Genomic DNA, 24463 nt, shown 5'->3' on the forward strand with positions numbered 1-24463 from the left:
TTGCATGCAAAGACAAACAGCCATGTGAACACTAAGCAAAAGCATGAAATAAGAGTGAAAGAAGTTGAAACAAAGCGCTCTCAATAAACTGGAAGACGCAATCGCCATTTCACCCAATGCCTCCTACGGCACCCTCAGCCATGACACTCACAGTCAAATAAAAACATACAAACACTCAAACAACGGCAAAACTGAGTCCCGTGACAACTAAGACGGCACCAACATGAATAAGGAAAGTTATCTAACCCCTGACCACATGCCAGTAAGTACATCAGCCTTCAAGAGCATTTCAAAAGGACCACTACCCTCCAGCCCACCCCAAGAAAGCATTTTAAAGGACAAGCCACGAACGCAGACACAGCGCAAAATCCAACTTACCAATACAAATAATAGGCTAAAGCCAGGGCAATGAGCGTTGTACAGATTCCAGCTAGCAAGCATATACCTGACTGGTTTACCAACATCTTCCCAACTTGTTATTGATAAAATGAAAAAAAAGAGCAGGAGAAATGGAACGGCAAAAACGCACGATGCAAGTCCTGGCTAAGGAAGCAAATCAGTCTTGACATGAAGGAGGGATTATGATGACAAAAGCACATTGAGGTAAATCTGGAAGTGCTGCAGCTCCTAAAACTGCCTGCTCAACAGCAGGAAAAAGGAGGTAGGTGCCCTCTCCTTTACATGGCTTCATAAAAACACTGAATTAATGAAGCCCCGCTTACCTTAAGAACATAGGTATGATTGGGGCACAAGCGGACTAATATTTAAAATAGGTAATACATCTCAATAAATATTACTGTCAGGTGGTGTTGCTGACAAACCAAGCTTCTGCTCTAATCCAGTAATCTTCTTACAGCAAATTACCAGGCTACAATCAAATGGATTCGCTTGCATGGTGAGGTACGTCTGTTCAGCACTGCTGCTTAACACTTCTTTTTTTTTTCTTCTCTAAAAGCTGACAAAGGATTTTAACAAAAACCTAGATTTTAACACAAAGGAACCACCCACTCCACAAAAACCTGTCTCTCTCCATGAAGAGCAAACACATGGCTTGAGAGAACATCACAGCAGAGAAAGGGTTTGGTATGCATCCAGAGGGCAGTCCTTGCAGGGCACGAGGACTGCTCACTTTCGCAGCATGAAGGGATGGACATCTTTGAACCACACAGACTAAAGAAAGGGAATTTACAGCCACGAAGCAAGCTCCTGCATGCTTTGCTTAGCAGGGAACTTGGGACTCCACTGCCCTTATCCTCCCTCTGCAGGTCTCAGAGGAGAGCTCTAGCCAACTAAAGATGATGGTATTTTCTCTCTCTGCTCCCTGCTCCAAATGCAGGTCTTTAGGGAGGCCCAAGCCACAGCAGGCACACTCCAGTGGCTGGTTAACAAAAAGGAGATACCAGAGCCTAGAGAAGAAAGAAACAAGACAGCAGTGGCTACAACCCAGCCAGGCAGCGAGAACATAGTCCTGCTGGTGTGATTAAGGCTCAGGCGCTTGTCTGGCGGTTCCGCACCCTAATCTGGACAGTCCAGATAAAGACAGACTTGAGGCCACATCCGCACAGGGACACAACAGTCGGACTGAAAATAAGTGATTCCCATGGAGCTACCATTAAACCAACACAGCCCTTCATGCAGATATAGTTTTCACTGGCAGAACTGATCCTCACCTAGTAAGAGTCAGGCCTCTAAAAAAATTGAAGAAACAAAATCCAAACAAAATCTAACTTAAATGCCAAAGAATAATCAAAGTGGTTCTCACAGCCCCCGATGCTCCCATTTTTTGACCACACTTCAGCAGCAGCGCTACACAAAGCTACAGCATGCTGTTAGCTCCTCCTAAACCTTTGGCTGCCCTGTGAGTAAAGCCACAGTGATTGTAGGAGATTCTAATGAAGTGGAAAGGAACAGCACAAAACCACTTAAGAAACAATAAATAGAAAGTTTTTACAATCAAAGAAACAGACAATATCAGGAACTACTTGGCCAAAAAGGAAAAAAGGCAGTGAATTTAAAAATAACAGGCAAATAGAAGATTTTATCTAGTACGAAGTTCAGTGGAGCCGGGTAGAAAAACGAAAAGAAGCAGCTGCCTCTGAGTTTAAAAGCACACATAAAATAAATAAAACATACTACGTAAAGTGTGGTGAGAAGGGTCCAGTGGAAACTAACTTCTCAACCAGGACAGAAGCATCACAGCATTCATGAAGTAAATGAAAATTTTGAGTGCTGTCTATGCACTGAGTCAATAGGTCCTCCTGCCCTCTTACACCTTGCAGAAAGTGCAGGTCTATTGTAAAATCTTTTCCAACCTCATCTATAGCTCAACCACATTTCTCAAGTGACTACACAAATAAAATTCTTACAACTCTCTACATCTCTGTCAGTAAAAGAGATAGCTTGCCAATAAATTTCTTCCTTGAGAATAATCAGTTTCTGAAGGCACCAAATGAATTTTTACCAATTGTGTTCGCCAATCTAATTTGCGACTGCTCACACTGCTTCTGCTCCCAATCACAGAAATGAAGTTATATTAAATTACACTAAAATAAACCCCAAAACCTGAGAGATAAACACACGTGTAGTTCAAAGATGACAGGAAGGTTCCAGACATACAGGAGTCTGTGAGCTAGCACTTGAAATATTTTCATAGGTGAAGCTCCTCCATCACTTTCCAGAACAGCTGATCAATACTTTTCCAGTGCACAATATTCATTACAGAAAACGCATATAATGGAATATAAATGGGCACTGGTCACTCTTGAGATTTTGTAAATAAAAACCAAAACCAAAATAGCAATTATCAAGAGGCATCATTTGGAAAAAAAATTAATTACGATATTGCAATAATTGCCTATATTTGGAACAAGGCTTACTTGGTATTTCTATTATAAAAGCAATTCTAAAATTATAGAGCTGGTATTCAAACAGTGATTCTATAATACCAGCCCTTACATAACAAACAGAAAAGGATTTATCTAACAGAACGCTTATTAGTACAAAATTATTTGAGTAATAGGCCTCTCGTATTGTATAAAATAGATCAGTGTTATGTAATTATATAAATCTTGCCAATCTTAGTCTCCGATGATTAAGAAAAACCTCAGTAGTGGTGTCTACTCATCTATGAGACCACTTAGAATGCTTGTCTTCACTTCAAATGATTGAATTTTCAGGCAGGTGGGAATTCATTCATTGTATTAAGAAAAAAATAAACTACACAAGAAATTTCGGGCACATAAATGCATCCATACACCAAGCTGTGAAACCTAGGAACCATCTCCTTCTAAATAAGATTGCATGAAGCTGGAAAATGCTTTGTGGCACAGATTCCTTAACCATTAAAACAGTGATGCAAAAGAAAGGATAAACAAAAAAGTCTCATCAGCAATCATCTGAGAGAAGTGTTATAAAAAGAATTACATACTTTGCCTTCTAGATGGAAAATTATGCAAAAAAAGAAAATAATCAACTCTCAAAGATAAGAAACAACGAGAGCCAACCAGGAGGTATCTGTCAACAGGCAAATGCGCTGCAACTGAACAAGGAGACACTTCTGACTGCTGCTAAATGAGGTCTCAGCAAACACGGTGTGCATGCTTTCAAGTCCCTACCAAAGTTCAAAGTGTTTCTCTGAAGTACTGAATACTAATTGGGAAGAAATTGAAAGTCTGTCTTTTGAGAATTGCTGAGCTGCTTTAAGTTTTAGGTAAAAAACACTACCTTCTGCAAAAGAGGAGCAATAAGGTTTATTCTATGATTGTATCCACAGTAACAAATCACCACTGGTATAAGCGAACTAGCAGGAGTACACAGGCTCTTGGGGCTGTCCAGTACCAAATCTACCAAATCTCCCTCCTACCTTGTCCTGAAAGCAGGCCAGGAGTAGCAAGACTTGGCACACCAGCTTCCCTCACTTACGCTTCATACTTCTACTCTAATGTTTGCTGATGACTATCTGAATTGCCAGGTTGGAAGAGCTTAAATAAATATAATTATTTCTTATTATTACCACAATTAAATAAAGAAAAGAATAACACAGTAAAGTGAAGGCCCCAGATGCTATCCATACACTGAGAATCACAACTGTAAAACCAAGCAGGGACAACAGGAAAGTTTACACCTGTTGCTTCTACACCCTAAATACAGAAACTCCCCCAGAACAGCCTTTCCATTATTTCACCATACAAACATACCTTCAAACTGCTACCTGCTCACACCTTACTGGCAATGGAAAAAGGCTGCTCTAAAAGAGAAGCTGAATATATGCCATCCATTTGTAACTTTGTGGTCCCCAGCCTTCTGGATGGAACTTTGACAGGTGAGAAAGACCAACCAGCCAACTGTCACTAGACTGAAATTTGCCACATGGACAAAGATACCTCCCTCCAGACATTTCTTTGTCGGAAAGTCTATGCTCCCACCAGCAAATTTCCTGGAGTTCAATCTGGGAAGGAGGTGGAGGCTGTGAGGAGGGCAGATGAAAGCCACCGTTCTGAAGTATCTGGCTTCTGAAGATCTCCATCGCAGGGTGAGGGGTAGGGGAGGTGCAAGGGGCTGGGTTGGGAGAGAGAAGTAGAAACACTAAAACCAGAAGTGGCAGGTGTTCTGCTGACTGTCACGGAGGCAGCTTAATACCAAACCCCATTGTTTTGCAGTCAGGAAGAAATAACAGGTGAAAAGTGTGGCTTGGAAAACCAACAGGTACATAACCCAAGCAGTTCCTCAGTTGGTTCATGTAAACTGAATGGCAGCCTGAACTGCATCTGGGAGCTTGATCCTGCGGAGGAGCAAGGGGAGGACATTCAGTGCAATACTGCTTGGTGCAGTGCTGTATGCAGCCCAAAGGGTAAGAAAGCAAAAAAAGTAGAGCTATATCGCAGGGCAGCGGCCCACATTGCTCCCCTTCTTCCTTGATCCAACTTTTCTTTCCTGTCACCTTGGCTGCTATTAGCCACGTACTCCTACTCAAACACAATGGATATACTTCTTCCAGATGATTTCACTGGCAAATGTTTCTCAAGGCTGTTATCAGTCTGAATTCATAATTATCCTTGTGATCAGATCTCTTTTTGCATATAAATAAAAGCAGGTATCACTGTAAAAAGACAAGGCAGGCTATCAAGCAAACCAATAGCAAAAAGAAATACATGCTGGACAGTTTTCTGTTTCGTGTTTTCAGACAAGATCCCATCAGCCCCTTCTGGCCTGAATACCAACACTGGCAGCAGCCACACACCACACAATCTTTCAGTGTAAATGGGAAAAAACTCCACTCCAAACAAGAAAAAAAAAAAAAAAGCTTGTTCAGCTTCTTCTGAACAGTAGCCTCGTAATGCAATGTTTGAGAGAGTTGACCTAAATATCCCCTTACTGAAGGCTGCAGAGATCCTTGAAATGACTAGCCCAGTACAAACACACGCTTGCCTTAACCCAGCAAAATTCAGAAGCTAGTTTGCATGAGGGCTGCTCCACAACTGATAGCAAAAGCACAGGTGCCTTCACAGATGCTCTCTGCTCTTTTTATCAACATCTCATGTAAACTAGCCGTGACTGGATGTAGACAAAAGGACATTAAATTAATTCTGATGCTCTGTGTACTTTCTCAGTGCTACAGGTGCCACAGTACTGCCTGTGGGATATTTCTGTGACCTAAACCAAGCCAGGGGGGCAGATGCCTGTGTGGAAGCTTCCATATCTCCAAACATTCCACTGTATTGTTTCTACTTCTGTCTGAGAAGCACAAGATCACTGGAGCAGAGGTTGTTTTCTGATATCTGGCACAGTTATAAAGCACTGAAAGAAACACAAAATGAAATTACTAGTATAAAAGTGGGCACCTATTTCTCTTGGAGCTTGCAGCATTTGGAAGATGTCCCTGCCAATTCTATGACACTATGATTTCAGAACAGTTCAACTACCAAGTCAAAAATTGCTCCCCATAATTGGAAAAATTAGAAGCTTATTAAGAAACAGGTGTTTATTGTACCAAAGATCCATATTTAAAAGACTCTTGTGTGCCATACTCAAATTCTGGATGTTGCCACTGCTGGCTTGGCGCTACTCTTCCAAAGCTCCTCAGTCAAGCAGAGCAATGGTTTGAGAAGGAGTACTTATGCTCTCATGATTCATTTTTATCTGCCAGAATAACCCTTAGCTCATCCGCAACTATACGCCAAAAAAACAGATATTCAAGCATATTAAAAATTGCCTACAGTTCAACACAATGTGTTAATATAGAATCTCTTTATAGACAATGAATCCAGCAAACCAGGCTAGCTTCACTTAAAATTTAAAAGCGTTTAAAACTACACAAGCAGACTGGTCTAATTACCAAAACAAATCTAAAAGAAACACTATTTCTCCAATCATGACATAAAACAAGAACCTTCATGCTATTTACTCTGCAATATATAACTGCTTCTTGGGTCCGCAAATTTCTAGCCTGTTAAAGGTGAATTACTTCTTTTGATTCATACTATTCAAATTCCTTTTACCTTTACCATAATAAGCCAGATTTTGAAAATGCCTGTATTAACTGAAACTTCACTGCATTAATAAAAAGTATTTTTCTGTAACTAAGCTCATTACTCCCAGGAAACTGGGAGCTTATCCTATGCCTGGTTTGACTTACTGCTCCCAAGTCCCAACTCCCAGGCACTGTTAAGAGACTCACTCTTAACTGATGCTTAAGGTCAGCATGTCCTAAAGTTTGCTTGTATAACTGCTTTTACAGTTATTACTCATTGCAGGTCTGTACCAACAAGATATATGTTAAGCTAAATGGTATTATTGTTTTTTAAATTATTATTTACAATATTAATATTTACTATTTTCTGTGAAATAGATCATTTCTGCGGACTCGCTTAGGGAACAGTTAACCTAGTAAAGCTGAGGGGTAGGGTAGTGGTAGGCACAGAATGCTTTAGGTTGGAAGGGACATTTACAGATCATCTAGTCCAACCCCCCAGTAAGAGCAGGGACTTAACATCTTTAACTAGATCAGGTTGCTCAGAGACCCATTTGACCTGATCTTGAATGTTTTCTGTGTTTCGCCACTCTCACTGTAAAAAAATTCTTCCTTATATCCAGTATAAATCTACCCTCCCTTAGTTTAAAACCATTACTCCCTGTCTTGTCACAATAGGAAGGTCAAAGAGCCTTAATACAGCAGCACCTGCGACTGGGCTGTAAGTTCATGTTACTAGATATGGTGGCATGACCCTGGCCCAGTGTTATAAACAGTGAAGATTATTTCCTTCTGGGGCACAGAAGCCAGTAACAAGAAGCACTTCTATACCTTCACGAAAAAAACACACAAGATGACTAGGGCTTTTTCTCCTGTCTTGCAATACAGATCCAAAGTACTCAAACGATTTCTTACTGAACAAAGCAAAAGCTCACGAAGCAAGAACAAGGAATACCTGCCCTGACACCTATTGTCCAAAAGGGACCTGGAAAACGAGCCACTGCAGCCATGAGGTTCAACAAGGTCAAGTGGAAGGTCCTACACCTGGGTCAGGGCAATCCCTGGTTTCAATATAGAATGGGGGATGATGTGATTGAGCGCAGCCCTGCAGAGAAGGACTTGGGGTGCTGGTCGATGAGAAGCTCGACATGAGCCGGCAAAGTGCACTTGCAGCGCAGAAGGCCAACCATATCCTGGGCTGCATCAAAAGAAGCGTGGCCAGCAGGGTGAGGGAGGTGATTCCGCCCCTCTATTCCTCTCTTGTGAGGTCTCATCTGGAGTACTGTGTTGAGTTCTGGAATCTTCAACATAAGAAGGATACAGAGCTGTTGGAACAGGTCCAGAGGAGGGCTACAAAGCTGATCAGCGGGCTGGAGCACCTCCCATACAAGGACAGGCTGAGAGAGTTGGGGCTGTTCAGCCTGGAGAAGAGAAGGCTCCAAGGACACTTTATAGAGACCTTCCAGTACCTGAAGGCGGGCTACAAGAAAACTGGGGAGGGACTTTTTACAAAGGTTTGTGATGATAGGAGGAGGAGGAATGGCTATAGACTGGAGAAGGGCAGATTTAGACTAGACATAAGGAAGAATTTCTTCACCATGAGGGTGGTGAGACACTGGCACAGGTTGCCCAGGGAAGTTGTAGATGCCCCACCCCTGCGCATGTTTAAGGCGAGGCTGGATGCGGCCTTGGGCAGCCTCATCTAGTGGGATGTGTCCCTGCTCATGGCAGGGGGATGGAATTAGATGATCTTTAAAGTCCCTTCCAACCCAAACTATTCTATGATTCCATGATACCCCAAGGTACAGGTAAGCAGGCCATGCTCACGGTCAGCTGCTGTTCAGCTGCCCAGCTCTGCCATGCAGACCCATTCTCTGCCACAGCACAGCACCAGCCGCTGCCACAACAGCCCAGTAGCTGCATCACCAGCTCACACTGCACCGAGCTTCCTTTTCTCTGTTCATTTCCTTATATTGTGGCAGGAGCAAAGCTTGTTCTGTTTTTTTAGAGGGGTGTTCTTTGTTTCCATTTTCAATCACAAACATCTTCGGTAGTGCAATCTCCAACTGCTTGGGCTCAGGCAAAGCCACTTTTGTGCATCAGGCTACTTGCCCCACTGAACTTTAACACCACAACCAAAGCGGAAAGGGACACTCTCCTAAGAGGGAGACAGGTGCAGAGATAGGACAAGTGAACCCTTGATATAAAACTGGCCTTACTGCTGAGTTATAATAAAATCGTCTCAAAACAGACATTGCAACAGCATTTGTACTCCCATATGTACTTTCTGCTGCTTTCAATAATATTGTCGAAGGTCCCGAATGCATGGCCTTCACAACTTAAGAAAAACATGTGAGAACAATTGCTCCCATGGCAACGCTGACATTTTTAAAACAACTATAAAAAAGTAAATGCCACTACAGCTTCTTATAAAGCACTTTCAGTTTAGATTATTTTCTCTTATCAAAACAAACATCCCATGGAGATCCAATGTATAGGTCCTTGGTCCTTGATTTCGACCAGCTGATCCCCCTAGCTGGAAGTGGTCCCTGTGCTGGCCCAGAGCAGTGGCCACCCTGAAAGGGCCGAACAGCACATGGTCCCAGGCACATGTGTAGCCAGCACCATCTGACAAGTCTCCTCTTTCCCTTAGCTTTCTGGAAAGCAAAGCTTATTGGGACACAGTCTGAACGTTTTCAAAGACAGAGAGGATCAAGTACTTCACAAAACACAGCTGTTATCACAGAATCACAGAAAGCTTTGGGTCACAAGGAACCTTAAGGATTATCTAGTTCCAACTCCCATGCCATGGGCAGGGACACCTTCCACTAGATCAGGTTGCTCAGAGCCCCGTCCAACCTGGCCTTGAACACTTCCAGGGATGGGGCATCCATAACCTCCCTGGGCAACCTGTTTCAGTGCTCCACCACCCTCATCATGAAGAATTTCTTTCTAATGACTGATATAAATTTCCCCCCTTCCAATTTAAAGCCATTCCCCCCCATCTTATCACTACATGCCTTTGTAAAAAGTCCCTCTCCAGCTTTCCTGTAGACCCCCTTCAGTTACTTACGCTCACTTCTTGCAATTAGAAATCACAAGGACAGCTGATCTTCAGGTGCCCATCTTCTATATGCGGCAGTTAGAGGCGACATATTGAAGTGTAGGACTTGGAAGCAATATTCACTCTGTCCTGAAACGGTTCAGTGCAACACTTTCCACCTTGCAGAAGAGCACTCCATGCTGTAACAAACCTAAAGCTACCAGACATTCTCAAGTAAAACTAGTCCTTTCTAATTTCCATAGTGTCCCAAATCAGTGCACTATCTATTAAAAAGAGTTAGGAGAGAACATTGCAAAATGGACTCTTCACTTAAAAACCACACTGCACCAGACTAACAGCAAGGATCATATCTCTGGTAACAGTCCATTACCATAGCCTCCACATTGGCAAATTAAATATGAATGAGAAAAATGTAACTGTTTTTCCAATGTCCTTTACATTTCTCCTTGTTTGAACTACAGAAAACTCTTGAAATTGTAACTGCCGTGACTGCTTTTGTGAGCTGCTTTTTTTGTCTGGCCTGCGGAATCTTTATGTCCACAAGTGCTTTGCAAAGGTTTTTTTTTCTCTTCTCCTCTCTCTGTGGCACCCGGTGAAGTTTATATGCAAACTGAGTCTTCCAACATCTGTTACAAACTATAACACTGGCAAATCTGAGAAAAAGAAATCCCCCCATGAAGACACACACAATGAATACAACAGCAGCAGATGACACGCACAGGGTCTCTGCCTATGCGTAAAACCCAACAGGAGGAGATGGCTGCTATGGCAAATGCTATAATTTGGCCTCCCTGTAATTCAGTTCCTCACCCCCCTGACCGTGTCCCTGTTCATACCAGTTGTGCGTTGGCAAGTGAAATGGAGATTTGTTTCATGAAAGAAGCATCCACTGGGACGCTGAAAACCTCTCAGCACAATTTCTCTGATCCATATTAAAATGTGTCGACCTGCGCAGGATTTATCTGAACAATCAAGAAACTGAAGGTTGAAAGAGTTATTCATGGAATTATTCAACCCATGCAGTTTCCAGCATGGTCATTCCCTTCATTCAGAACATTTCATTTCCAGATTATTCCTCCTTGCACGTTCTAGCGTCCCAAGATGAGACACCTAGACACGAGTTGTACAGGCATCATGCTTCACTGCTTGCAGGGCGGGGTATGAGAAGCCCATATTCTCTCTTCTCCAAACAGAAGCAGAGCTTGACAATGCAAGAGCTGTGCACAATTCATACAGTCCTGCTCCTCAAGTATATTTTAGCTTCTCAGAACCACTCACATTGATGGCCTTTTTAGGCCACACACACAAAGAAGAAAAGCAAAAATTGCAGCCATATAAGCTGAAAAATCTGCTACAGAACAGAGAGAAAACAGGCTTTCATGTATTTCTGGGCATTGCTCTAACACCAATGGCAATGAGCCTAGGCAAAAGCATTTTGCAGAACTGGCTTTGAAAATAGCTGTTCATGATGACGCTATAAACAAGGCCAGTTCCATGGATCAACCCCTCCTGGGTCTCCTTCCACCCACCAAAGCTGTAGATGCTCAGGACTAACCAGATTCAGCTACACCACTTAGGGGTTTTTTGGGTGGGGGGCTGGGATATGATGCAAGAATATTTGGGCCCTGTAGAAAGCAGTTATTTCCCCACCAAATATAATCTGGGATAAAGCTTGAACTTCCTCTATAGTAGGAAAATGTACATGTTCAAAATGGACGCAACTTTGCACAGACAGTGGGAGAACCAGTATGTACTGCCCTGTGAATCAGAGTTTTGAGAAATATCTCACAGAACTGAAAAGTTTTTTGGCAGACTACTTGTCCTATAATAGGCCTCAAAAGGTTACAGAATACTAAAGCAACACTGGGTCTTCGCAAAATCACCAAGAATAAACTACTTTCCTATCAAAAAAGCTACTAGTAGCTCATGAAGGGGCAGAGTAACAGAGATCATCATTAAAATATCAACATCTGACACTAACCACCCTCGTGTTCTTAAGATCTTGTCCTGGAAAAACACTGTCCTATTGCTGTGTCAGTGAAGTCTCATCAGCTTTCTTTTTGACAGCGGTGACAGTCTCTCTGTCACCGTTTGTGGGAGAGACTACAAGAAAGGGCAAAAAAGGAATCTTGCTGCCATCACTTAACAATTACATATCTGGTTACTAGAAAAAAAATTATGGATGTTTGAATTAACAGCAGCCTAAATTCACCCCAGAGTCAGCATTCAAGAGATTTCTAAGAACTCTGTAAAGGCGGTCCTCAATGCACTCTAAGGTCACAGTTCCCCTTCTGTATTTAAATGGGCAGGTGATAGTTAAGTATTTCTAGAGTCCTCTGGAGGTTTATTTGTAGCCAAGTCTTTGCTGCAATGAGTGCCAATAGATACAGCATACCCAAGAAAGCAGAGGCTAACACTGCAGCAAGCAACAAGCTGAAGCACTGGTTTCATCCTTAAATTAAAATTCGTAAGAGTGGGAGACTTTTGATGCCTCTTGCAGCGATTCATGCAGCTCTAGGAAAAGAACAGGATCTGCACTCCCATTTTTTTTCTAAAAGCATCCTATTGCTACAGACAAAACACAAATACAGAAATGTGAGGGAAGATTTATTTCTTACCACCACCACTGGGGACCACTTCTGACACCTGGCAACACTCACAGCACCAGGAGAATTCCCATCTCCTCCCTCCAGGGAAGTACCACTGTTTATGTTTCAAGAGATTTGCTTTCTCATTTGCCTATAAGCAAAAAAGACATTCTTCAATGAATGAAGGTTAAAGTACTTTGTTAAGAAGCAAAATACAATGGAAACAACATACAGCTGCTAACCCAGGTCACAAATTCTTCAACTCAAACTCCTATTATTAAAACTACCCATCTTTTGAGGAAAAAAAAAAAACCCAAAAACTACTTAATCCTTCTTCCCATGTATGTATACTTCAGAATGTTCATAGGTACCAACTACTATTGCTCTCAGAGGGTCTAACTGGCACATATCTATGAAATTAAAGGTAAGTGTTCTCAGCTTATTTTAGCAGTGAAATTGCAGCTTCTATTCAGAACAGAGAAAGGGCTTGCATACTCAAGACCTAGCCTACTTTTCCTAGCTTTACTAATCAGCATAACAAAAGGTATTTCTTTTACCTACAAACCTTGTCTCCATAGAAGTTACTGAAAACAAAGAAGCAATTATCCATTCTCAAAACACACTTAATCCCTATATTTCATTAAAGGCCATATTTATGATCCTGAAGCAATTAAGTTAATCATTATTTAATTTTAGATTACTGAACTGGAGATTTACTTCAGACACAAGCTCACTTTCCACATAATTTCGTCTCAGTAATTAGAGACATACTTTACTCAGATGGGGCTTGTTTAAAGGGTGTTATCTAATTCCACAAGCCTTACACTACAAAAGTTTTGTGCAGAAATCTACAAACCAAACTTCAGAAAAAGAAAACCTGCAATGAAAATCAGATTTACCAGACTGCAAACCTGTTTTTCCTTAAAAATAAAAAACTCAAGAAAAAATATTCTCCAAATATCTGTCAAATGTATCACAAAGCTAATATAAATCATTTCCGTTACCAACCACTATCTTTAGCAAAGTTTAGTGCTGTTAAAAACAAAAAAAATGACCTTTTCACACAAACCACTTCATTCACAACTTATTTTAATGAAGATGGAAGGTCTACTGGAAAATGTATGCATCTATTAGGATGCCCAGCAGCTACTTCCCTCAGGAGGTAACCAGTACTGAATCATTCAGACACATAACAAAGGCTTCTGTGACAGTATTATCAGAGGAACAGAAATAAAGACCATGCATGTAGGTTCATACTGTATATATTTTCCCCCGGATATCATGCCACTCAAAAACTGCTCAATTCCAGCCTACTTTAGACAAATGCGTCTAAGCATGTTGTTGAAATCAAACCATACTAGTAACTGCCAGTTAGCCATTCAGCTGGCTACTTACTACCCATCTTGCTCAGGTTTAGGTCTGTATATAGTTAATGGCATCGCTAGCTGCCAGTCCATCTGGGCTGGCATCTTGCCCAAGGCCAGTTTTATGTCAAAACCTATCTCCTGTTTTTTGGAACAAAGGGTATGATCTTCCACTGTTGCCATTACAAAGAAGAAAAACAGAGGATCAGGCAAGCATTTTAAAAACATACACTGCTTTTTGCAACTCTGTATCTTCAAAACCATCCAACAAAAACACCAGAAACAATTACACGACACTCAAAAGTCAGTATAGTATATTTAATATAGTCAATATAGTATATTGAAACCAATAGAGAACTACCTCTTTAAATGCGGAACATGTAGATTCAATTAAAGACATTAATGCCAGTACTTTTATGACCAGCTTGTCTTGCTGCATAGAAGAAAGTGTACAGAACTCATCAACAACACATAAGATTTCAGCAGAGACTGACAAAGAAGAATAAGGACATTAAACTGCAGAGAGATTAGGACACAATAGGTTTGCTAAAGAGAGTTTACTCAAAATGAATGTAAGTAAGTCTTGGCTATCTCGATTTTCAAACATTATTTAATACTTTTCCATGTGGAATTACATGAAATGTGCAATGTTGGAAATGGAGGAACTGTGACAGCAGTAAAGACCCTGCCCAAAAGAGATGGTGACAGACAGCATGGGAAGAAAAAGCTGCAGATGCCCTGGAATTTACTAATGAAAACACTGCACAGAACTCAACAACCAGTCTTTTGCTTAACTTTTAAATGATTAAAGGCTAGCATACAAAATAGTCGCTATGGCAGCTGACAACAACGTTCGGAAACAATTTGAACATGAAGGTATATTGAGTTGTTATACCACAGGCACCATGGCCTTAAAGGCTGGAGCCATGAGAGTTGGATGAAGGTAATTTATATACAATGCACAATCAGGTATAGAAAATAAACAAGGCCCAGCTAGACACTGATCAGTGCCTGGAGAAGAAAGACCTTGATGTGCTCGCCCATCCTAGCACAAAGTGACTGAGTCACCACTGAGATGCAGCTGTGAAAAATGCACATGCAATCCTGGGATGTATCCAGAGAAATGTTTCCAAGGGAGATTGGAAGTACAGGGAAGTACACAGGAGGGCACTGCTAAAAGCCCATCTGGAATACCACATAAGAGGAGCTGCCCATGTTCAGAATGGAGGCACTGGAAACACTGGACATTGAAGGAGGATTTCCAGCACTGACATCATGCATGGAGACCAGTATGCACACCAAAGGGTTGCAGGGGGATTTACAGGGAGCAATTGCATACCCTGTAAGACAGTAAAGATAACCACTAGAAAGGGAAATAAAACACTTGATCAAAGAAGCTGATGGCACCAGAACAAACACATATCAACCGGCTTAAAACTGGAGTAAAATTCAGGTTGGAGCAAAATTCTGGGAGAAACTTTTGGTGACAATAAACATTAGTGCTTAAAGTGGCCCTTGTTATGAGAAAGACATTAGAACAGCTGCTTTCTACAGATCCAACCCTTTTTGTAGTTGTCCTATCTAAACGCTTCTCGAAAGATCTACAAAACTATCACCAAAAGCAGCTGGTTGGGTTCTTAGCACTGGTGGGGGGAGGTGGTACTTTGTGTGAGAGTTATTTGGGGCGGGGGAGCTGATTTACAGGGCAAATTAAATAGTTATTGTAATCTCCCTCATATCTAAGATGCAAAATCCTCCTAATTTATAGTAATGATGCTAGCCATTTTGTTTATATTAAAATCCTCACACGTAACTATGCAAATAAAAAGCATGCACTATAAAAGCTTAGCAAGCTACCAACAGTATTAAACTGTACTTTCCACTATCCCACAAGAAAGATCTGTATAACCAATGCAACACAGCATGCCACAGTTCCACAAATGGTGTCACTTGAGTCAAGCTGCTCCTTGGAATACGCACGTTCTCTAGTCTTGAAGCAATTCTTAAATACTGCCTTCATGGCACATCAAAGGGATCTTTGCCTTTTCACTGCCTGTGTATAGCATCTCTCATGCAGGCATTTTAGTAAAATTGAGGTCAGAGCTCCCACAATGAAGCACTGGTACTTGTAGGGAAGTAATTTCTGGTTCCGTACTGTAACATGGCACTGTTATGAAAGAGAAGAGGATTTGAAACCAAGTTTTGGTCTGACACTGTTACTATACTGGCGCCTGCACAAGACGTACTTGAGGCCTAAAGAGAGAGAAGCTCATCCCATTTAGGATCCTTATCTTCCCCACTTCAAAAAAAATAAGAAAAGAAATATATATATATATATATGTATATAAATGAACTGGAAACTGCAAGTAGTATCAAGTTGCTTTTCAGATGTCTGGTAAGATTGAACAAATAGATTTAGGCAGTACATTAGGAGTCACATTTAGCACACGCATATTTTTCCATTTCAAAAAAGTCTCCCAATTGAATATAAATGCATGTGCACACATTTAAACACTTATGCAGTTTCACTCTCGCATAGTACCTTGGACTGAACTCATTATTGTAACCTTCAAAACCACATTTCCATTAGCCACCTTGATACCACAGCTTTAAGATATTCTCAGCATGTCAACATTTATAACATACAAGACTCAAAAGCAAACACATACAACTCTTGTTTTCAGCATCATCATACAATGGGAACAGTTCATTCCTTTTGTTAAAAAAAAAACTTAAAACTACTGAATCCATTTTCTGGTCAGTTCTTTTCCTCACCACAGGATGCATTAATATATTTGATTCTCCTGATTGTCTGCTTGACCCACAACTCAGTCCATTCCCTAAAGACTACCTTCCATATGATAATCTCCCGACGTTGATGGAGGAATGGCAGTCAAATAAAATGAGTTGATAATGTCAGTATCATTTATGTTCAGAGTAATTCCAGTGAATATTTTTTTTCTTTTAAACACTGGAATATTCTTTTACTTAGAATATACCAGTTGCAGGAAAAAAAACTTAGTTCTGCCTAACACAGAGCTACATAAAGAACTGCCTTCACAGAAACAAGGATAGTTGGGCGCTGAATTCAGCACCTAAATGCTAGAGAGAGAGATGCTATGTAGTGAGTATAGAAAACATACACAGGAATGATCTGCAGAGTAAGGGATAAGCTCAGTTTCCCAATTTCCCTCATCCTTTGACTGTTCAAGTGTTAACAAAAATTATCCAAAAGAGCTGCAAACACCCTCTGCTGATTTCCTCTGGCTCACCTTTATCACAGCACGTTCCTTTCACTGTGATGCTACTCCACTGCTCTCATTTTGTGTCCTGCCAAACCCCCTGTGACCGAGGGTCTCCACACAGCGCTTTGGGGGAAAAGCCTCTATTACACAGCTGATGCTGCACAACCTTTTCTCCTGATGCTCTGATGTCATCTTTGGCGTACAACAGATTTATAGATAACTTTTAGAATTGTAGATCTTTAAATGGCCTTCAGCGAGGGGGAAAAAAAAAACCCTCAAGCACTATTCTTCATAATTATCCACTAATGAGAAGCAATTGATCATTAACTTTAATGCTCTGATCTTCCACAAGCAGACTTTCGAGGTACTCCAAATCAATCATTTTCTTATGATTTCAATGATAAAGCTAATAGGAATTAGTTACCTCATGAGATTTGAGAATGCAGCCCATGTTTAGCAGAAATACCTTTCTTCTACAAGGCCGTGAATTCATAAGGTTCTAAAAACCAAAATGTGTATATGAAGTGTTAGTACCACCAGAATTAAAACTCCTGTGTGTACCCAGCATGCCAGGCTCAGGTCATCTCCTTGAGTTCACACACATACACGCCCCTTCTCTGTCCACATAAAGTCCCTTTTAGCAAGAAACTGCCACCGGGATCATGAGTCAGGCTTGGCTGAAAATATTCTCCAATATTGTCCCTCATTTGCCTCACTGTTGTCCACCTCATCCTTTGCCTTGATGCCAGATACCCTTCATGCTTCCAAGTTGTTTGCAAAGCACCTACTGCTATCAGCAGTAGCACCAGCAAACCCCAGGAGATGTCCATATCCTACCACTGGGCACAAACCTGCATGGCAGCAATTTGTAGCTGAGGAATGATCCTCCTCAGCAGTTATTTTACCTGCCCTTACTAAACAAACTACATATATTTTTGTTCATTCACTATTTATTATTCAAAACTAAGTGAAATTAAAAGGATTTAGAAGCCAACCTAGTCAAGAACTTAACGAGAGTATCATTTTGGAAATAAAGTGTATAATAAAGCATTTGAAATAATTAAATTGGATATTTAGCAAGATGCTTCATATCTGCACCTGCCCCAAAACCTTAGCATTCTCCATGAAGTAAAAGCCTTTTAAAGAAAGCTTTGAAATTCTAAAGTGCTGCAGGCAAGAAACGAACAGACAACGGCAAAACTAGCCGCATTTGCTATCATACCTTATGCAGTAGCATGAACACGGAAAGGACAGTTAAAATACACCTATATCCCCATGAAAAAAATATTTTTCTGTTATGGGTGAAGCCATTTTGCAATGAACAAGGTGATAATTTTGGATGTGTCAGTTCTTCGGGATCTCAAAAAAATTAAAGCTATGCAAAGTCATATTATAGCTCTGCAAATGCCTTTCCAAGGAATAGCAGCTAATAATAAATAATAAAAATACAATCTTCAACAGAGCTAACAGCCAAGGCAGAGAAGGCCTAGCTTACCTTCTCCAGGAGAACTTGTGCACTGGACCTCTGAACTGTCTTTTTCTCCCCTTGTTTACACAAGGAAAGTTTTTTAGTACCATCTTAATAACCTTTTTAATTAATCAGAAATATACACAAATAATAGATTTCCAGAAGCCTGGTGAAGCTTGAGCTAACTGTAATTTAAAATAACAATGTAATTCCTAAAAGGATGCATTATCTTTACATTGTCCTAGCTTGGTCTTGGTCAAACACAGCAAGAGAGTAAATTGCTATGTTAGAGATTAAAAGCAGAGGAAAAAAATCAAGTAAAACAGAAGAGCATGCAGCTGAGGAGACAGAAAACGCTTGCGGTCAAAGGGTGACACAGCATGGGTGTTTCATTACTTTTGTAGGAGTCCAGCCAACGACTCTGCCAAGGGGTTGTCCACGCTCCTCCCCACAGCTGGGGTGGTTCCACCTGTAATATTCAGAGAAAACCTCACCAGACTGCTTTTGCTCACACCAGCTGTTGCAAATGTGTGATTGGGATCACTTGAAGAACCAATATCAAAGGTATTAGCAAAAGTGGTTCTAATATGATGTTGTAAAAGTACAACTTAAATTTTGATGGCAAGGTTCACTCCATTACTGTATGGCACAATCATTTCAGCAATGATTCAAAACTCCCAACGTACAAAATCAAAGTTACCATAATACAAGGTTATGTAACATATCGGTCGCTTACCTAAGATCTGTTGGGAGTGAAAGGTCTTTCTGCCTCAAGGAGCAAACTTGAGAGGTGTCCCAGCTCAAGAGATCACTGCCATGCAGCCAGGCTCCTTGGCAGGGAGAGCTCAAAGAGGCTTGCTTAGCCTGTCATATTTAAGGAATAAAGTGGTTGGCTCATAGTCAAATTACATGCGATGGGAAAGGTATGCCCGGGGCTGGCACAGGCAGCAGCAGGGCCCCAGCTCACCCCTGGCCAGCGTGACTGAAGCAGGTGCCAGCTATTTTTATGTCTAAACGGTGATTTACACCTGACCTGTTATTATGTTCAAAGGGAAAAGCAGCCACGACAGCGCCACTGGGAAAGCAATATGATGCGGTCCTGGTTTATTAGTAGAAAAGGGGACACTATGGCTGGGAGGGAGCGTGCGGTCACGGCCCTAAGCGCACAGCTGCAGGAACGGTCAGCTCTCACTGCCTTAAACTAGCAGCTGCCTGATGCCACACAACCTGTGAGATGCCAAAAAGACTTGACCCCTTCCTCCCAATACATCATATAATCCATTTTTGACAGCACCAGATTGTGGGTAGCATGCACTTGCTTGGGCTGGTCTCAAACCTTCCAGGTACTGAAAGGCATGCACAGTTTGTAAATAAGGGAGTGTGGCACTGAATTAACAGTTTTTAAAGTTCTGCACGGCAAGGCACAGAAGTAATTGTCTGATCTTAAACTGATTTAAACATGTTATCTGATTCACGAGTTCATTCTCACACCATGGATCCAAAAGAACTATCCAGAATGTAATGAAGTGGCGAGCTGTGCACAAGGAATCGTGTTCACAGCAGATGATCTGCAAATTGAGAATTACTTCAAAATCCATTTCAAGTAAACCATTACCATGCTCCACTACCAAGATTAGAGATTTTTGGGAAGATTATTCATTCAGTCACGTCATGCCTAAAAGGATGCCAGAATTACTATATTGTAGACTGTAACTGAAGACATTCAGTGCAAGCAGTGCTCCTATAAAGAGACCATCTTTTCAGTGAGATCTATTATATATCTTAGCGTTTGATTGAGGTATTTAGTATATTTTTCCCCATAGATGCAAGAGCTGAGCAGTCGTCTAATCTCTGAGATTGCAAATCTTTGAAATTGCTTCTACAGCTGCAGCAATTAAACCAACTTCTCATGCCATTACCCACACCAAGTCTCTTCCTTGGCATCTGCTCTATTTGCACAGTGCCCTCTTAAATCAAACCACGATAAGTATTTTTTAAGATCAGCTGACTTGTCTCTCCCTCAAAATCACTGCAGCCAAAATGATTCTGAGCAGATATGAAGCATCTTGCTAAATATCCAAAAGGTCTCTTTTAAAGAAAAAAAAAGTTAGACGTCAATGCAAGTGGATATTTTTAGTACCCAAGTAGTTCTATATTTGTTCCTTTATGTCTATCTAAAAAAAGCATGATCTCTGATGAAGCATAACCAGAAAATATATCCTACTAGAAAGTCTGCTTTATAAATCTCAGCTACATGAGTACTGCAACAAGTACATCAAACCATCCATTTAACTAACCATACAAGTCTAAGGTTTAGGAGTGTACACAGAATAATGTTTCCATATCACCATATCTCAACAAAACCTCAAGTCAGCAGCAACACAAACACCTCAGGTCATACAAACATTCAGGCAATAAAAGACTACTTATCTCTTCCTTATAGCTGTCATCTTCTTGCCCTGAAGACACCCGCCTCATTACCTCCAATGTGTTTACCCTGCCCTAACAATCTTGTACCTCTGAAGATCTATTTTCAAAGACAGGATACAGATTATCCAAGCTGTGGGGGTTTTGTGTAGGAAGAGGTATGTCAGGTAGACAGAAAAAAAACCTATGTCAAGGAAGCTTCTCTTAGTTGTAGTAAATTTTCTTTAAAACAATAAAGAGAAAAGTAAAGTAGTTTAATACAAGTTTTCACATCCACAAAACCTGGAAGTTATCTTGTATTTTGAAGCAAACAATAATAGAATTTCCTGCTCTAGAAAGATACCTGTTACCTACCCACAACTCTTTTAGATTTTTGAGTTATACTAGATAACATACGCATCCAAATAGAAAAGGGGGAGTGTGGGGGTAGATAGTGGTAAAATACCTCTTGTACATAAACTTCAAAATTCTCCCTCTTCTGACCTTGAAGGACTCTGTCTTCCTTCCAGATATTTCCTATCTACAAGACTGACACGTCTCATCACTAAGCCATAGCCTCCAAGTATTTTTCCAACTGGTATTACCTACAAATTGACACTGACCTCAGAGTAAACCACCAGTTGAGGCACTCCAGAGTACCAAACTATACCAGAAACATCTTGGCATACACTTCTGTATCACACGAATAAGCTTGGTCAGTGGCAGGTTATTATTTTCCCACAATACAAATCACTGGAGTCTGCGACTTGCCTCAAGGTGCAAGAACGGATTTTTTAAAAAATATGTGCTTCAATTACCTCAATCTCAGACTGACCCTTGTATATTTGTCTTTGAAGACCTTGCCCTACATGGCTATTGCATTATGGAAAGCAGCAAGACTTTGGGTCAATATTACACAATTTTAAAACAAGCCGCTCTGAAGGCTTTCAACTGAACAAACCCACCTAACTGTCCTGCCAAGTCCTGAACTACATTTTTACTGATTTAAATGTTTCCCACCCAGCTGTGGTTTCATTTTAGTCTTTAATAGAAAACTAAAGACAAGGAAATAGTTAGCTTGAATTCAAGAATCTTCTCCTTGAAGCCACAAAAAATTCACAAAAAAAAAAAAGGAAATTCACTGTTGTCAGCTCCTCTCCTACTACAAAGTATTTCTCATTGTAAAATGCTCCAAAGCACGCTAACAAAAACATCCAAAATCTTAGAAAGACAGATATCAAATGCTGCAAATACTCTGTTTATTAAAAACAAACAAAACTCACATACTCTAACCAAAACAAGGTTAGGGTTGGCTTTAAAGAAGTAATTCTGTGGGAGAAAGGACAGTATATTCATTTCATTCATATTTCCTGGATTAAAAGCCACTCAGCTCACATGACAATTTTTTTTAGACAATTTGTCTACCTTTTGTGAATTGGATAATCCCTTTTTTCAAAACGGATTTAATTCCAGAATAAGGATGTCAAGAAAAGTTTGTCCAGAAACATGCACTGCGAATGAACTGGGTTTTGCCTCTGGCAATCTTCATAGAGTCATATGGTTTGGGTCAGAAGGGACCTTGAAGATCATCCAGTTCCAAACCCCCTGCCATGGGCAAGGACATCTTCCACTAGATCAGGTTGCTCAAAGCCCCGTCCAACCTTCTCTACATTTTTAATGCTCAAATTGAGCTGTTTTGTGGCTTTTGTTAGTATTCTGGTCTCAAACTGACCACATATATCCTGTGCACATATACGCCAACACGCAGCTAGGTATAACTCATTTGTAACTGCAGACACATCGCTGCTTGCATTCACTTCTCAGCCCTCCAGCTGCTGGATGTGCTTCTCTGAGCAGACCCATGCAGACATGCTGCAGATATGAGCTGGTTCCTTAACATGGGCCACAAACACAAGACTCACAAGGACGCATCCAAACAAACAACTTGGGAGGTCACTCCTAGAACAGCCATGCTGCAATCAAGAGCACATTTGGGCTACAAAAATAGCTTCTTTCAGAGGCATTAGCACTGCAACAAGTCCTCCTGCACCTGCCTCTACTAACAAAAGCTAGAAAAAGCAACAAGGGAAGTCCAGCAAGAACACCGCTGTGCCCTACCCTCAGCCAGCACCCAAGGCACCAGGGAAGCCACAGACTCAATTTATCTATAATAGCACATCAATCCACTGGTCTGCTTTTGAACAGAATACCCTATTGCTTCTGTGACATAGACTGCAGAATGATTTTGGTGTGTGCATGCCAGATTCCCTTTGGATGAAACCAAATCAGAAGATCCACTTGGAGTGTCACTCAACTCCCCCCCCGGTGACACAAGCTGGGACCAGGGTCATCACATAGGAGACGCTGTAAGAGAGCACAGTCTCTATCCTTCCTATTCCCAGACCCTGCACATAACTCCTGTGAGGAAACATCAGTATTCAGGGAATGGACACTTCTCTTCATCCATTCTACCCCATGGCCAACATGAGCAACCTCCTGCATTAACACCTCCATTTGCAATCCATGCAAGTGCACTGGTTTTCTAGACCTGTTGCTAGGGAAGAAGGATGTGTGCATATGAGCCTTCAAGCTGAATCACAGCACGCTAATCTTGGGTCTGCAGAGAGCCAAACATCAGCAGTCTGACTGGGAAGGCTGTCACGCCTTTAAAAGCAATTCCACAAGGGCAGAAGATTGCTGTTGCTCATACTGTTGCAAGCAGCTAAGCTAGAAAGCACGTCTCCACTCTTTGCCCTCTACAAGAGCCTTGCTCAGTCCTGCCAACCAAGCTCACCTGCACACAGCATATTCTGCTAACACAGCCCACAAAGGCCCCGATTATGGTTCCCTTCTTCCCCAGTATAGTGGCACATCGCCAAAGCACATGAGCCCAGGTCACCCCTTAGGCTGGCTCTTGTGTGGGATAGAGCAGATTCCCAACAGTTACTGATGGGATGCACCAAACACTCCCAACTAGCTTTCCCTTCAGTGCAGGCCAGCAAAAAAACCCAAACCCTAAAGGATCAACATTTGGGGGATGACCCTTTTCTTCCTTTTGGCTCTCTGTCTCTCCCCTTCCTCCTGCGCTCTCCATGTTTCTCTGCAAATTTGAGCAGTCACAGAACAGTTTGCTGCAGTACCACCGTCCGTAGTGAAGAGGCAATTACCATGCAAGGCAGGATATCCACTTCACAGCTCAGCTTCACCAGTCCCTTACAGAAGGAGCAAAAATGGGTCTATCAGTTTATACTGACTTCCACCTTCTGCTGCTGCTCCCACTATGCTGCAGAAATCTGTATTTACCTATCATATCATAGTATCATAGTATAGTTATCATAGTATCATAGTATAGTTAGGGTTGGAAGGGACCTTAAAGATCACCCTGGGGTTGGAACTAGATGATCTTTAAGGTGCCTTCCAACCCTAACTATACTATGATACAAACCTGGGGAAGCTACTCGGAGTCCTGCATATATCTATACAGAAAGGACCAGTTTGTTTCTCTCCTCCATAAGGTTCTCTGACGTAAAGGAGATCTCAGAGGCAAAGATAGCCTCCATTCACCAAATCCAGGCATCTTGTCCCAAAATTTCTGCAGGCACGGGTGCAGTAGGAGGCCAATCCACTGTAGCACCTCTAGTCTGAGGGGATACTTAAGAGGCAAGGATGAGAAAAGAAAGAATGGAGACCCTGTGCTGGGACAGGGACTCACGGCAGGCCCAATAAAGTGTTTTCATCCGGCTCAATGCCAGAGAAGCTGGCAAGGTGGCAGCTCCTGCAAAGTCCTTCATCTCCATCCAGAGTCTCAAATTCATTATCATAGATGTCAGTGGGTACAGCAGCGTAGGAGCAAGGGGAA

General features: G+C 41.5%; 1 protein-coding gene across 3 annotated transcripts in view; it reads right to left on the reverse strand.

Moving 5' to 3' along the window:
- The window catches only part of AGPAT3 (1-acylglycerol-3-phosphate O-acyltransferase 3), a 96173-nt gene that overhangs the window by 40846 nt on the left and 30864 nt on the right, over window positions 1–24463 (reverse strand). Inside the window, exon 2 of one of the 3 annotated variants that reach the window (XM_054066439.1) lies at window positions 12152–12272. The exons of 1 other annotated variant lie outside the window; for it this stretch is intronic. The gene's annotated coding sequence lies outside the window, so the exon portion shown is untranslated. Of the gene's footprint in view, window positions 1–378; window positions 555–12151; window positions 12273–24463 lie in introns of those variants that run through there. One more of the 3 variants, XM_009560894.2, reaches the window with a different exon arrangement.

Source organism: Cuculus canorus, chromosome 1 (genome assembly GCF_017976375.1).
Source record: "Cuculus canorus isolate bCucCan1 chromosome 1, bCucCan1.pri, whole genome shotgun sequence".
In the NCBI taxonomy this organism is placed as follows: domain Eukaryota; kingdom Metazoa; phylum Chordata; class Aves; order Cuculiformes; family Cuculidae; genus Cuculus; species Cuculus canorus.